The sequence below is a fragment of the Macaca nemestrina genome, chromosome 7, assembly GCF_043159975.1.
Source record: "Macaca nemestrina isolate mMacNem1 chromosome 7, mMacNem.hap1, whole genome shotgun sequence".
NCBI lineage: Eukaryota > Metazoa > Chordata > Mammalia > Primates > Cercopithecidae > Macaca > Macaca nemestrina.
The window spans coordinates 174,527,714-174,542,171 of NC_092131.1; the positions used below are offsets into that span (position 1 = coordinate 174,527,714).

General features: G+C 43.1%; 1 long non-coding RNA gene across 1 annotated transcript in view; it reads left to right on the forward strand.

The window, feature by feature from the left end:
• Positions 1-6,344: 6,344 nt before the first annotated feature.
• LOC139364072 (uncharacterized) overlaps positions 6,345-14,458 on the forward strand; it is a 79,771-nt gene continuing 71,657 nt past the window's right edge. Inside the window, exon 1 of the long non-coding RNA XR_011625314.1 lies at positions 6,345-6,455. This is a non-coding gene — a long non-coding RNA (uncharacterized lncRNA). The remainder of the gene's footprint in view (positions 6,456-14,458) is intronic.

The window sequence follows — 14,458 nt, forward strand, 5'->3', positions numbered from 1 at the left end:
ATATGGTATGTGTATATATATACACATGTACACACACATACATATATACATATACTATAATAAAAATATGATAGAAAACATTTTTTAACTGTTACTGCTGTTTAAAGCAGATATCATGAGTGGATTTTGCAGGACTGGAAGTTCCTCCAGGCGAGTGAGTGGGTGAGTGGTGAGTGAAGGTGAAGGTCTAGGACACTGATGTACACTACTGTAGACTTAAGAAACACTGTAGGCTTAGGCTAGACTGAATTTATTTTTAAAACCTGACGTAGGCTAGGCACAGCAGCTCACATCTATAATCCCAGCACTTTTAGTGGTCGAGGCAGGCGGATCATGAGGTCAGGAGTTTGAGACCAACCTAACCAATATGGTGAAACCCTGTTTCTACTAAAAATACAAAAATTAGCTGGGCATGATGGTGCACACCTGTAATCTCAGCTACTCAGGAGGCTGAGGCAGGAGAATCACTTGAACCCAGGAGGCAGAAGTTGCAGTGAGCCGAGATTGCACCACTGTACTCCAGCCTGGGCAACAAAGTGAAACTCCATCTCAAAAATAAAATAAAATAAATAAATAAATTAATTAATTTTTTAAACTTGAAGTAATAATGACATTATGATTGCTACAATGTCAAAAGATAAGAGAAAATTTCAACTCCATTGCAATCTTATGGGACCAGCAACATGTATATGGTCTGTTGTTGACCAAAACGGCCCTTATGTGGTACATGACTCTATACACATAACAGCCCATTTTATATTTATGGAAAAAGCCCTTCTAGAATTATAAAATCACAAGTTTTACTCACATAAAAATTAACACAATACTGAGATTAACTCATAAATGAAATTACAAAAATCTTAAAATTTTGATTATAATAGTTCAAAACAAGATTTTAATCCAGAGAAATGGGTGTCTTCACATAACCCTCTGTGGCATAAAGGGTAATGGCAATGAAACATTTCTTAATAAAAGAGGCTGCATGATTGTCAGTGTGATTTGCACCTTCCTGTTGACATCCATTCTGTAAGTATTGAGTGCAGGTGATCTTACCTGAAGGTGACAACAGAAGATTTCACTACAAGATCATGCATGTGCCCTCAATAACACCATGTCATTGATGCCACCAGGGTAACAGCTATTGCGATAAAATTTGAAAAATAAACATACGTTAAAAATTTAGAAAGAGGCCGGACGCGGTGGCTCAAGCTTGTAATCCCAGCACTTTGGGAGGCCGAGATGGGCGGGTCACGAGGTCACGAGGAGATCGAGACCATCCTGGCTAACACGGTGAAACCCCGTCTCTACTAAAAAATACAAAAAACTAGCCGGGCAAGGTGGCGGGCTTCTGTAGTCCCAGCTACTCGGGAGGCTGAGGCAGGAGAATGATGGAAACCCAGGAGGCGGAACTTGCAGTGAGCTGAGATCCGGCCACTGCGCTCCAGCCTGGGTGACAGAGCGAGACTCCGTCTCAAAAAAAAAAAAAAATTTAGAAAGATAGTAAGTAATAAGCATTTGATTTCTTGGGCCCAGGAATTGGAGGCTGCTATGCTCTGTGACCACAACTATGAATACCCATTGCGCTGCAGCCTGAGAAATAATAGCTAGGCTCCATCTCTAGAAAAGTAAATAACTATGTAAGTGTTTGAAAATATTTAGCAAGGGAGCCATACTAATGTAGCTGAATCTTGGAAATCAAGAAAAAAATTGTTGGTTTAAAAGGGCAAAACTGTCCGGATAGAAAGAACAGCTGCAGATGAGGATAGAGCAGCGTGGCCCGGGAGAGGGGCTAAGCCGTGGACTAAGGACGGGGAGGCTGGAGAAGAGGCTGAGGGGAGTCACATCTTGTCCTGAGATGAAAAGGGGAAAAAAAAAACATGTTCATCTTCAAGCGCATACTCTCTTCAGATTAAAAGAAAGTTTTTAGTTTCTTGGGAAGAAGACAAGAATATAGGTGAGAGGTTTGAGAGATTCATTAATTTCTTTGTGAAATTCAATATAAAGGAGGATATTCTGTGTTGCTCTTTGTTCACTATATGTGTGGGGCTCACAGGGAAGCAACACAGACAAAGTTTCCAAATTCTCAGATGTTAAAGGCCAGTGGGGATTCAGAAAACTCAACAGAAACTAAACTGCAAGTGGAAGAGCTGCCCTTGGGAACTCAGGGGACAAGTTTCAGGCCTGGACTGGGATAGGCAAGGGAGGCCTCGAGGAGGAGGAGCATTGGAGGAGATGCTGGAGAGTGAGGACCAGTGAGTCCAGCAAACAGGGCAGGGAAAAGGAAGAGGAAACAGTGTGTCCGTGGCACAGGCCAGGGCATGAGAGGAGGGTGGTGGGTTGGAAGGACCACTGGAATAATACATGATGAGGCAGGAGCTGGAAGGGCAGACTATGGAGGGACTGGGCATGGGGGTGAGGGTACCAGGCAGCTCAGAAAGTGATGCAGGGGCCCCTCTCTGAGGACTGCATTCTGTGGGGAGGGATTTGAATGCCTCAGTTCTTTTATGAAATGTTATCCCCGATCCATGAGGTCTTTTGATTCAGGAACCAGTCAGAACAGGTGAGGGTGGCCGCAGTCCACTGTGCAGGACCATTTGCATTGCCAGGAGGGATTGGTGCTGAGGACAAACAGAGTGAAACGGGGCACAGAGCTGTCTTTCCCATCTGTCATTTTGCAGATGTAAGTGGGATCCGTGGATCTGAAAATTCACAGTGGCCCGCTCACCACCACCTGATGAAAATACACCACAGGGTGAGAGCATCCTAACAGCAAACTGCAAATGAAGTGGGTTTGCAGCTGCACAGAGAAGGGACCCCAGGTAAGCTACATGGGCAAGGTGGGCAGGGGACTCCAGAGGTGGTAGCAGTGGGTCTTTATGCCATTATTCTCTGAGGGCATACACATGTTTGTCAATGTATATGCATGACCCCTTACATGTTGATGTTCACATACAAACCTCACAATTTTCTCATGTTTCTCAGACCATAGCATGTTATCTTGACTTTATTCTTTCTACCACATGTAACCATGCCTTGTATACCTAGCAATACTTAACGTTTATTTTTGGTGGATTATTCATAGTTAATGCATTTCCTGACTTAATAGCCAAATGAAATTGCCTTGCTTTGCATGCCTTTGGTTGATCATTTCTGAAGATTTGTGTCCCTGAATTCATTGGGAGTCTCCTCTCCATGTTCTTAAGCGAGGGTCCTGTTGGGACTGTTACATTATCCTACTTAACTTTGGACTCGTATGTCCTGGAAAATATGAAACTATCAATATTCACTTGAAAATTCCAGGTGCTTTATCTTTTACTTTGTTTTTGCCATGTTTCCAATATTATATATTTTCTCCCACTTACTTTGGATTTAATTTCTCTGCTTCCTTTTACAGTATAAATTTAGATGTTTGAATTTTAGATTTCAACTTTTGTAATATCTACACACTCAATGCTGTAATTTTCCTCTAAGCTTCCTTGTTGTAGCCAGTAAATTTTGATAAGGTGTGTTTTCCTTTAAATTTAGTACAACATTTTTTAAAATTTTTCTCGTGAGATTTCTTTGACCCATGTGTTATTTGGAAATGAATTATTTACTCTCCATGTATTTTGCAATTCACCAGTTTTTAAAAATTGATTTCTAGCTTAATTCTGTTGTGGTTTGAGTGCATACATTGTATAATTTTGATTCTTTTAAATGGTTTCAGGTGTGTTTTATTGAGGATGATGTGGTGCATCTTGACGAGTGGTCTTTGTGGATTTGAGTTCAATGTGTGTTCTGCCCGTTGTTGGATAAAGAAGTCTGTAGATGTCAATTTTATCCAATTGATTGATGATTTTTTTTTTTTTTTTTTGACGCGGAGTCTTGCTCTGTGCCCCAGGCTGGAGTGCAGTGGCGCGATCTCGGCTCACTGCAAGCTCCGCCTCCCGGGTTCACGCCATTCTCCTGCCTCAGCCTCCCGAGTAGCTGGGACTACAGGCGCCCGCCACCTCGCCCGGCTAATTTTCTTGTATTTTTAGTAGAGACGGGGTTTCACCGTGTTAGCCAGGATGGTCTCGATCTCCTGACCTCATGATCCGCCCCTCTCGGCCTCCCAAAGTGCTGGGATTACAGGCTTGAGCCACCGCGCCCGGCCGATGATATTGTTGAGTTCAACTATGTCTTTACTGATTTTTTCTTCTTGGTGGACCTGTCTATTTCTGACAGAGGAGTGTTGAAAGTCTCCAACTATAATAGTGGACTCATCTATTTCTCCTTGTGGTTTAAACAGTTTCTGCCTCACGTAGATTGATGCTCTCTTGCTCTGTTGTTACATGCATACATATTAAGGACCATTATATTTTCTTGGAAAATTGATCCCTTTATTATCACATAAGGTCTTTATCCCTGACAATTTTCCTTTATTTACATTACATTCTTTCTGAAGCTAATAAAGCTATGCCTGCTTTCTTCTGGGTACTGTTAGCAAGGTACATTTCCTTTCATTCATTTACTTTTATATGTCTTTTATGAATTGACAAATAAAATTTGGGGTATTTACTATGTAAAATCTTCACATCACCTTCAAACATGATGTTTAAAGAATAATATATAGTGAAGTGATAAATTCTTGCTAAGAACATACGTGTTACCTCACACAGTTATTTTTTGTGGCAAGAACACTTTACATCCACTCTTTCTTCATTTTTCATAATGCAATTTATTGTTAACTATACTTACCATGTTGTACGATACATCTCTTGGTCTTTTTCCTCCCATCTAACTGAAATTTTGTACCCATTCACAATCATCTACCCAACCTCATCCCCAACCACCCTTAGGCCCTAGTGCCCACTGTTCTACTTTGTCTTTATATAAATAAGCTTTTTTAGATTCTACTTACGCATAGGTTCATGTGGTATTTGTCTTTCTCTTCCTGGCTTATTTCACTGAATATATTGCCATGCAAATTTCATGCTGCCTCCAGTGACAGCATTTCTCCCTTTTTAAGGCTGATAATATCCTGTTTTGCATATACACTACATTCTTTTTATCCATTCATCTATTGATGGGCACTTAGGTGGATCCCACACTTGGCTATTGTGACTAATTCTGGAATGAATGTGGGAGTGCAGATACCTATCCAACACACTGGATAGTCATGAAATCTCCCGAGGCAGATTTTATTACCCTTGGATATATACCCAGTAATGAGACTGCTGGATCAAAGGGTAATCCTATTGTTATTTTTTAGGATCCTTCACACTTTTTTTCATAGTTACTATATTGTACTAATTTACATTCCCACCAACAGTATGCAAGTGTTCCCTTTTCTCCCCATCAACACTTACTAACTTTTGTCTTTTAAAATAGCCATTCTAACAAGTGTGAGATGATATCTCATTGATTTTAATTTGCAATTGTCTATGTATGTCTTCATATTTACAGAGATTTCCAATATACAAGATATAATTGGGTCTTTTTTTAGATCTACTCTGACAATGTGTCTTTAATTGGTGCATTTCAACCATTGCTACTCAAAGTGATTACTGACATGGTTGTGAGAGGCGAGGCCAGCTGGACTTCCTGGGTCAAGTGGGGACTTGGGGAACTTTCCTGTCTTGCAAGAGGATTGTAAAACACACTAATCAGTGCTCTGTAAAACGCACCAATCAGTGCTCTGTAAAATGCACCAATCAGCGCTCTGTAAAATGCACCAATCAGCATTCTGTAAAATGCACCAATCAGCAGGATTCTAAAAGTAGCCATTGGAGGGGAGGATTGAAAAAAGGATGCTCTGATAGGACAGAAATGAAACATGGGTGGGGACAAAAGAATACAAAAGCTGGCCACGCAGACAGCAGTCGCAACCCATTGGGGTCCCTTCACAGGGCGTGGAAGCTTTGTCCTTTTGCTCTTCACAATAAGCCTTGCTACCGGCCGCTCTTTGGGTCCATGCCATCTTGGACTAAGAGTCCAAGGTCAGTTCAACTTGGTGGAGAAAGCTGGCAGTTAGATGAAAAATATACGCAGACTTGCTGCAGCTGTACAGATAACGAACGTAGCAACTCAAAAGATGATGAAAACAGAGTAGAAATGATGAGAATGATGCCTGGAGCTTGGTTCCAGGCTTTGCTGTGGTGTTAGGTGGTCACAGAGCAGCTTATTGAGAGCTTGTGTCCATGCCTCCTGCTGACAGTAGATACTTGATTAGGATGTGAACAGAATGTTTACCTGGTTTTTACTTATAGCACTTGGATTACTAGTATTAGAATCTAAGCCCTTTGGAGGCAGAAAATTCTTCGATTCTGTGTTTTCAGAGGCGAGGATAATTCGTCCGACCTCACTGGTGAGAATACGTAGGTGTTGAACTAATGCACGGATTAAACTGTAAGGGCAAAGAAAAAAGTTCCCCTTTGTCCTCTGAAGGTTCAGTGAAAAATCAACTGGCAAAAGGAAGATTAATAGAAGGAAAGGTATGTAAAATTTTATTTTAAATCACATAGGGAGGGAACCACAAAAGAATGATGACCCAATGAGGTACACAAGTTTATATATCTGCTTGCATAGAGGAAGGAGGAGATGTGGAACGTAGACTTTTATTTTAAGAGGCAATAGACCGTCAAGGAGAATGAACAGACCCAGGAGGCAGGAAGCAGACGTTAGGGGAAGGTGAGGTGCAGATCTACACAGGAAGAGAGGTTATTGTTTAATGCAAATTAAGTCCTCCAGATAATCTCTTGGAGCTGACCTCAAAAGAATAGATGGTAAGTTTGTCTGGGCTGGTGAGGACTTCCAGCCTCTTGATCTTTCCTGGTTACTTGATGAGATCGATGAGATCCCTGGGGAGGGTGTTGAAGAGCATTGCATTTATTTATTTATTTATTTATTTATTTATTTATTTATTTATTTTTATTTTTTTTTTTGATGGAGTCTCACTCTGTCACCCAGGCTGGAGTGAAGCGGCGCGATGTCGGTTCACTGCAACCTCCACCTACCAGATTCAACCGATCCTCTTGACTCAGTCTCCTGAGTAGCTGGGATTACAGGCACCTGCCATCACGCCCGGCTAATTTTTGTATTTTTAGTAGAGACGGGGGTTTCACCATGTTGGTCAGACTGGTCTCCAACTCCTGACCTCGTGATTCACTCGTCTTGGCCTCCCAAAGTGCTGAGATTACAGGCATGAGCCACCGTGCCCTGCCTGTAAATGCCCGGCCCATTGTATTTCTTTTTCTTTTCTTTTTTTTTTTTTAATTATTATTATACTTTAAGTTCTAGGGTACATGTGCATAACGTGCAGGTTTGTTACATATGTATACTTGTGCCATGTTGCTGTGCTGCACCCATCAACTCGTCAGCACCCATGAACTCGTCATTTACATCAGGTATAACTCCCAATGCAATCCCTCCCCCCTCCCCCCTCCCCGTGATAGGCCCCGGTGTGTGATGTTCCCCTTCCTGAGTCCAAGTGATCTCATTGTTCAGTTCCCACCTATGAGTGAGAACTTGTGGTGCTTGGTTTTCTGTTCTTGCGATAGTTTGCTGAGAATGATGGTTTCCAGCTGCATCCATGTCCCTACAAACGACACAAACTCATCCTTTTTTATGGCTGCATAGCATTCCATGGCGTATATGTGCCACATTTTCTTAATCCAGTCTGTCACTGGTGGACATTTGGGTTGATTCCAAGTCTTTGCTATTGTCAATAGTGCCGCAATAAACATACGCGTGCATGTGTCTTTATAGCAGCATGATTTATAATCCTTTGGGTATATACCCAGTAATGGGATGACTGGGTCATATGGTACTTCTAGTTCTAGATCCTTGAGGAATCACCATACTGTTTTCCATAATGGTTGAACTAGTTTACAATCCCACCAACAGTGTAAAAGTGTTCCTATTTCTCCACATCCTCTCCAGCACCTGTTGTTTCCTGACTTTTTAATGATTGCCATTCGAACTAGTGTGAGATGGTATCTCATTGTGGTTTTGATTTGCATTTCTCTGATGGCCAGTGATGATGAGCATTTTTTCATGTGTCTGTTGGCTGTATGAATGTCTTCTTTTGAGAAATGTCTGTTCATATCCTTTGCCCACTTTTTGATGGGGTTGTTTGTTTTTTTCTTGTAAATTTGTTTGAGTTCTTTGTAGGTTCTGGATATTAGCCCTCTGTCAGATGAGTAGATTGCAAAAATTTTCTCCCATTCTGTAGGTTGCCTGTTCACTCTGATGGTAGTTTCTTTTGCTGTGCAGAAGTTTGGTCAGATGAGGAAATTTCAGAAAGAGGCTCTTCCTAGGCTTGGGGGTGGGAGACAAAATTAGAGGGACCTTCATTCTGAGGCAAATTCTGAGACTTCTCAGCATGACAAAGCACCAGTCTTTGGTGTATCTGAGCCCCAACAAAATAAACTGATTTGTGTATGAAGAGTGGAGCTTACAGCTCAGACAGAAAATCAATCCTTATTGACTCAATTTTCAACTTCATCTGGATTACCAGATGCACAGTGTGAAAATAAGTCATTTGCCAGTCTGAGCAACATAGCGAGAGCCCGTCTATAAAAAGTGTAAAAAATTAGCTGGGCATGGTAGTGAGCATCTTTGTCCTAGCCACTCTGCAGCCTGAGATGGGAGGATCACTTGAGGTTACAGAGAGCTGTGATCATGATCAGGTCACCACACTCCAATCTGGCTACAGAGTGAGACCTTGTCTCTAAATATATATATATATAATATATAGCATATACATATAAATATATATAATAGAGCATATATATAGCATATAAAATATATAGATATATATGAAATAAGTTATTTGTATTCAAAGCATCAAATAAAATTTTGTTTCAATTTTCTAAAAATTTACAAGTAACATATATAGGTATGCTGTTTTTCTTCTTATATGTGACTACATTACTTTAGAGGCTCCAAAATATCATTTACTAACTCTAGTAAATGTGCATTGTCACATTTTGTCCAATTTTGTCCAAACTTTAATCAAATGCCTAAGAATTTAAAATTACCTCAATTACCTCAAATTTTCCAAACTTTAATCAAATGCCTAAGAATGTAATATTACCTCAATTTTGTAGAAGCAAATCACAGCTTATCATTTTAGATGTTTTACTTACTTATGAGTTTTCCCACCTTACTGTTGTTTCTGGCCTGCCTGTGGCAGCATTGCCATTCACTGGAACCTGCTTCCATAGGAGGAGCATCCTGATGTGTTTAGGAATACTATTCAGATCATTTTCCCCCATCCGAGTTGTCTATTCTGTTTCTCCCTCTCATCCCTATAATGAAGGCATACATTCTTTCTGTTTGTTTGGTAATTATTGGGTCATTTAAAATGAAGACTATGAAATGAGAACAGAACCACTGACTGAAATGTACAATTTTTTAAACGTACTGTGAGGAAGAAAGTTCCAGAACCTAAGCGCAGAGTATGTTACTAATCCAGAGAGAAAGTATATTTAAGAACAACCGGAGTGGTCAGGAAGTCAATTTCTTTTATCTTTTTTTTAAATTTTTTTTTTTTAATAGAGACAGGGTCTTGCTTTGTTGCCCAGGCTGGTCTCAAACTCCTGGGCTCAAGCAATCTTCCCTCTTCAGCCTCCCAAAGGGATCAGTTTCTGAAGTAAGATGATGAGTGTGTTGATTTCTAGAGCATCGTCTTAATACGCTACAGCTACCAGGCCAGGCGCGGTGGCTCACGCCTGTAATCCCAGCACTCTGGGAGGCTGAGGCAGGTGGATCATGAGGTCAGGAGATCGAGACCATCCTGGCTAACATAGTGAAAACCCGTCTCTACTAAATACACACACACAAAAAAAAATTAGCCAGGCATGGTGGCGGGCGCCTGTAGTCCCAGCTACTCGGGAAGCTGAGACAGGAGAATGGTGTGAACCTGGGAGGTGGAGCTTGCAGTGAGCCAAGACCACGCCACTGCATGCCAGCCTGGGCAATAGAGTGAGACTCCGTCTCAAAACAAACACACAAACAAACAAAAAATATGCTACAGCTACCATAACAAAGTACCAGAGACTGGGTGGCTTAAGCAACAGAAGTTGACATTCTGGAGGCTGTAACTTCAAGGGAATGTTTAGCAGGGTTGTATTCTTTGTGACCTCTCTACACGGCTGGCAGATGGCCACCTTCTCTCTGTGCTCTCACCTGCTCCTTCCCCTGTGCTCCCACATCCCCGGTTCTCTCATCCAAGCATTCTATTCTTATAGGGACACCAGGCAGACTGGATTTGGCCCACCCTAATGACCTCATTTACCTTAATCACCTCCTTGAAGGCCCTATGTCCAAACAGTCACGTTCTGAGACACTGTGGGTTAGGGCTTTGCAGGGGAGAAAAATAATACCTTTCCTCCATCTGTTGCAAGGTTCATGGCTGAGTCCCCATAACAAAATCCAGATTAACAAAAGAACAGTATACAGATGCATTTTTTTTTTTGAGATGGAGTCTTGCTGTGTTGCCCAGGCTGGAGTGCAGTGGTGGAATCTCTGCTAACCACAACCTCTGCGTCCTGGGTTCAAGTGATTCTGCTGCCTCAGTCTCCCGAGTAGCTGGGACTATAGGCACCCACCACCATGCCCAGCTAATTTGTGTATTTTTAGTAGAGATGGGGTTTTGCCATGTTGGCCAGGCTGGTCTCAAACTCCTGACCGCAGGTGATCCGCAATCCTCAGCCTCCCAGAGTGCTGGGATTACAGGCATGAGCCACCATACCCAGCCACAAATGCATTTAATGTAAGTTTTATGTGACACAGGAGACTGGAAATGAAAACTCTTAACATCTAGGGAGAACTGCATTTTTATGGACAGTCATGCAGAAGTATGATTGAAGGACAAAAGGGTATGATCTAATGGAAATAAGCTGGGAGGAACTTACCAAGGTCTGACTGTTCAGGTTCTTCTTGGCCTCCAGGTTTGACATTCCTTCCCTTTGGGCATAGGGCAGAATACCTGTCACATGAGGGTCTTCAGGAGAGAAGAGGTGGGAGCAGGTCATTCAAACCTTTCTCCCTCTGGAGTTTTCTGTCTCCTCCAGCTTAAAATCCTCAGTGTGCCAGGGTGCCATATATTGGGGAAGTATTTCCTGTACCCCAGTAGCTTCAATGTATAACTGTTAGCCACAACAAGCATGAATAGAGATTTCAAGCTACAGAAGGAAGCAAAGGACTACCGAGAGGTAAAGATTTCCAAAGGTAACTCTGGTGAAAAGAATGAACTCCTTGTACAGCTGTGAGTGGGAGTCTGGGCAAACGATAAGTCTGAACCTACCTGTGGGCGGGACTCTTTAACCATTTTATATTTATGCAGAACAAGTAAATGGAAAACTCCCGTGGAAAAACACTAATCATATAACTTGGGAGCTACTGATTTTTTGTTTGTTTGTTTGTTTGTTTTGAGACTGAGTCTCACTCTGCCACCCAGGCTGGAGTGCAGTGGTGCGATCTCAATTCACTGCAAGCTCCACCTCCCGGATTCAGGCCATTCTCCTGCCTCAGCCTCCCGAGTAGCTGGGACTACAGGTGCCCACCACCACGCCCAGCTAATTTTTGTGTATTTTCAGTAGAGACGGGGTTTCACCATGTTAGCCAGAATGGTCTCAATCTCTCCTGACCTCATGATCCACCCTCCTCAACCTCCCAAAGTGATGGGATTACAGGCGTGAGCCACTGCGCCCGGCCCCAACTCTTTAATTTTTAAAATTGGGTTTCTTGAGGTGATATCCATCCTTTTCCAGTACATAGTTTATCGAGTTTCAACAATACATACTGTCATGAAATTACCACCGTAAACAAGGTTTCCCATAGTGGCGACAGCTTGGGAAATCCTAACAAAGGCTTTAAGGCTTCCTGGCCTCTGCTGCCATGACCCTGTAGAAAGAATGGATTATGAGATTCTTTCCCACCTGCCACTCCCTGGGTCTCAGATCTTCCGTATCTATCAGATAAGGATTGGGCTGAGCTGGTGTAGCCGGTTTGTCTGTCCCTGTGTTGAGGTTACTACTTCTGCTGGCACCCAAAGCACTTCTTATAGACCTAAACATGTTGATTTCAGTCATCCAGTCCAGCAAGGGAGGTCATGTCCTATACAAACTTGATGTGCCTGGTAACATAACCCACCCCACTGGAAGTATCAGATGTTTCCAGTACCACGAGAGGGTTCCTAGCACCCTGGGGCTCCCTGATCCTGTCCCCCCAACACTGTGAGATCCCATAGAAATGGGGGGGGCACCTTGGGAAACACTGCCATAAAATTAGAGTTAGGGGGCCCTTTCTGGGGTTTTATGGTGGCCTGAACCATATGGTGGCAAACCACCCCCAAGAACATGCACTTTGAAGAGAAAAGGAAAAAGAATGGCAGGGAACATTGAGGTTGGAATTTCACAGGAACAGCCTAATTAGCCAGCTGCCTGGTCCACCTCCATCCACATCAAGCTGAGTGTTTCCCAACATGTGCTGCAGTGCCCCGTTTCCCATGCGCTGGAGTGTGGAGTTCAGTGTTCATACTGTAGATAGAAGTAACACTCATGAGCAGGCCGCCTTCATGTCCTATCTTCAGTTGCTTTGCAAGTTGACTGTTCCATTGTTCAGCAGTTCCATTGGCCTGCAGATGGCAGGGTGCATAAAAAGCCTATTGCATTCCATGAGAGCATGGCCATTGTTCTTATGGTCATGTAATGAAGGATGCTTCTTGGTGAGACTGAGGTTCTGTGGGATATTCAAAATCGTGACATAAGTTCTCCTCAACAACAGCACTGGTAGTATCAGCATCCACAAGAGTGCGTATTTTCTGTCCTTTCAAGTAGCAAGCTGTTTTGATAGTCTTTGTCCCCACACAGCAGCTCTTTCAATGTTCTAGTCACTCAATTGCCATTCTCCTGACGAGGTAAGTAGGCTGTTAGCAAAGGCCCACACACTGGTGAAATGCAGGAAGACCTGGTGGTAGGGGTGGCCTGCATGGCCATCACCAGTGCGTGTTGTTTGGTCCACTGGGCAAATCGTCGATGTTTGTTCTGTGAAATGATGATGATAACCACAGCCTAACAGACCCCATCTGCTCTGTTGTTTCCCTGAGCCATCAGTAAACCATGCCACACCATCAGCAGGCTTGTCTCAGAGCCTCAGGCTCCGGGCAGCCATGGGAGGAGCCAAAGCACACCCAATGGGTCTCTTGGTGTCTTCTAATTAGCTAGCCATTTGTTCATGGAGCCTGCTGGTCACATGTGGTCCTAGCTGGGCCTGAACTTGAATGCACCACTTCTATTTGATAATTGAAGTCTATCGAGCCTGTCTAATTTTATTGGTTAGGCTTGTGAGTCATCCAGAGAGAAACAGCAGTTCAGGTTGCAGAGTTCCATCTGGCATTCTGGTCATGAGGTGCCCAGTCCAAAACAGTGCCCAATATCAAGTAAGGATTGCCATTTGAAAGAGGGATATTTGGCGGCTGCCTGAGGCAACTTATGTGTCCAAGATCTCAGAGGCTGGTACACCCCAGTGTCGGTTTTCTGTTGCCAGAGACATCTATCACTGTGCGTCAGGTCGCACACAACTGTGATTTCATCAGGCTAGCAGATTTAAGGTTTAAAAGGCAGTGCCTGAGACATAAATTGTTGAAAACCTGCTGCTGTAAAGGGTTCCATTCAAAGTGTGTGGCTTTATTGGTTTCCTTGACTGTGGGTGCCAGAAGAACCCCCATGTGGGATGCATGTTGTCTCTAGTACCCAAAGAGACCTAACCAGCTGCCAGGCCTCCTTTATACCAGTGAGTGCAGCCAGGGGATTGCCTGTATCTGGGATACCGTTTTGGCTTCTTGCTCAAGTAGCTTTGGCATTCATTGTGCCCATGACCTTTTTGACCAGCTAAACTGGGCTGTTACATTGTGACAGGTGGGTCGTCACTTTTTTCTTTTTCTCGAGATGGAGTCTTGCTCTGTCATCCAGGCAGAGTGCAGTGGTGCAATCTTGGCTCACTCTAACCTCTGCCTCCCAGGTTCAAGCACTTCTCCTGCCTCAGCCTCCTGAGTAGCTGGGATTACAGGTGCCCACCACTGCACCCTGCTAATTTTTATATTTTTAGTAGAGACAGGGTTTCGCCATGTTGGCCAGGCTGAGCTTGAACTCCTGACCTCGTGATCTACCCACCTCAGTCTCCCAAAGTGCTGGGATTACAGGCGTGAGCCACCACGCCCAGCTGGTTGTCACATTTTTATCTGTAACAGGTAAATCCAGAATTGATAAAATAATGTCATTTTTCCATTTAGTACGCAGTACCACTTTTTAAATAACCCAGTGGGGCCTGGGTAGCTTAGGTAACAGACAGGAGTGGATATGGCCCACTGTTGTGTCTTAGTTCTTAACTATGAGGGGGCATAATCTTCCAGGGCATCAATGCCTATAATGCACTCAAGGCAGGAAACACAGCTACCTGCATAAAAAATTGCTCACAGGGCCCTACCCAC